The sequence below is a fragment of the Elephantulus edwardii genome, unplaced genomic scaffold (genome assembly GCF_000299155.1).
Source record: "Elephantulus edwardii isolate Elephantulus edwardi_28Jun2011 unplaced genomic scaffold, EleEdw1.0 scaffold00037, whole genome shotgun sequence".
In the NCBI taxonomy this organism is placed as follows: domain Eukaryota; kingdom Metazoa; phylum Chordata; class Mammalia; order Macroscelidea; family Macroscelididae; genus Elephantulus; species Elephantulus edwardii.
The window spans coordinates 20796077-20798083 of NW_006399787.1; the positions used below are offsets into that span (position 1 = coordinate 20796077).

The 2007-nt window shown below is 50.5% G+C and overlaps 1 protein-coding gene and 1 pseudogene across 1 annotated transcript in view; both read right to left on the minus strand.

The window, feature by feature from the left end:
- PLEKHH1 (pleckstrin homology domain containing, family H (with MyTH4 domain) member 1) overlaps positions 1-2007 on the minus strand; it is an 84452-nt gene that overhangs the window by 38255 nt on the left and 44190 nt on the right. The window lies entirely within an intron of this gene.
- On the minus strand, positions 267-1396 carry LOC102851916 (annotated as a pseudogene).

Genomic DNA, 2007 nt, shown 5'->3' on the forward strand with positions numbered 1-2007 from the left:
AAAAAAAAAGAGAACAATGTACAATCAAAGTCCTGGGCCACACTGGAGAACTGGGGGGATTCTTGCTCCACACCAACTGCTGTCACCCTCACCGTTCCAGTTTTTAAATCCTGAGTCAAGCGCCAAAAAAAAAATAAATTAAAAAATTTAAAAAAGAAACAAAAAAGTAACTAATAAAGCCATGCCAATTCTCATCCTTTGTTTTTTTTTCCGGGCAAGTTAGCTTTTTTTATCAAGAAAGGGTGTAACGCAACTAAACAGTCCGCCTAGAAGCATTTGCGGTGGACGATGGAGGGGCCAGACTCGTCCTACTCCTGCTTGCTGATCCACATCTGCTGGAAGGTGGACAGGGAGGCCAGGATGGAGCCACTGATCCACACGGAGTATTTGCGCTCAGGGGGAGCGATGATCTTGATCTTCATCGTGCTGGGGGCCAGCACTGTGATCTCCTTCTGCATCCTGTCGGCAATGCCTGGGTACACGGTGGTACCGCCAGACAGCACTGTGTTGGCGTAGAGGTCCTTGCAAATGCCAACATCACACTTCATGATGGAGTTGAAGGTAGTTTCATGGATGCCACAAGACTCCATGCCCAGGAAGGAGGGCTGGAAGAGTGCCTGGGGCAGCGGAAACACTCATTGCTGATGGTGATGACCTGCCCATCAGGCAGCTTGTAGCTCTTCTCCAAGGAAGAAGAGGAAGCCGCCGTGGCCATCTCCTGCTCGAAGTCCAGGGCAACGTAACAGAGTTTCTCCTTGATGTCACGCACCATTTCCCGCTCAGCCGTGGTGGTGAAGCTGTAGCCTCGCTCGGTGAGGATCTTCATGAGGTAGTCCGTCAGGTCCTGGCCAGCCAGGTCCAGACGCAGGATGGCATGGGGGAGGGCGTACCCCTCACAGATGGGCACAGTGTGGGTAACCCCATCGCCGGAATCCATCACAGTGCCAGTGGTTCGGCCAGAGGCATACAGGGACAGCACGGCCTGGATGGCGACGTACATGGCAGGGGTGTTGAAGGTCTCGAACATGCTCTGGGTCATCTTCTCCCGGTTAGCCTTGGGGTTCAGGGGGGCCTCTGTCAGCAGCACAGGGTGCTCTTCGGGGGCCACATGCAGCTGGTTGTAGAAGGTGTGGTGCCAGATCTTCTCCATGTCGTCCCAGTTGGTGACAATGCCGTGCTCGATGGGGTACTTGAGGGTCAGGATGCCTCTCTTGCTCTGGGCTTCGTCTCCCACGTAGGAGTCCTTCTGGCCCATGCCCACCATCATGCCCTGGTGCCGAGGGCGCCCCACGATGGAGGGGAAGACAGCCCGGGGGGCGTCGTCGCTCGCGAAGCCGGCTTTACACATGCTGGAGCCACTGTCGACCATGAGCGCAGCGATGTCATCATCCATGGTGAGCTGAGGGTGGCGGGTGTGAACCGGCGGCGGTGACTATGCGAAGTGGCCTGTGCTCCGGGGCAGATGAGGTGTCGGCTGTGTTGCAAATACTTTTTTAAAAAAACAAAACTAAAACAACACAAAACCAGTAGCTATATACATGGACCTACGCTGGTGAATTACACAGAAATCAGATGGACTACATTGTAGAAAGAGACAGTAGAGAAGCTCATTATCAGCAGTCAAAACCAAACTAGCGTCTGACTGTAGAAGACAATCAACTACTCATATGAAAGTTCGAAGATTAAAACAACTCCACAAAAACCAAAATACTACCTTGAGTCCATTCTAATTGATTTTAAAAACCATTTTAAGAATAGAATTGATGCACACCCATGTTTATCGCACCTTTGTTCACAACAGCAAAGAGCTGGAAACAACCTAAGTGCCCATCAACAAACGAATGGATAGAGAAGCTGTGGTATATTCACACAATGTAATACTACACTGCATTAAAAAATGAGGAACTTATGCAATATTATTCAAAATGGGTGACCCTGGAGGACATTATGCTGAGTGAAGTATCTCAGTCACAAAAGGACAAATACTGCATGGTGCCACTGTTGTAA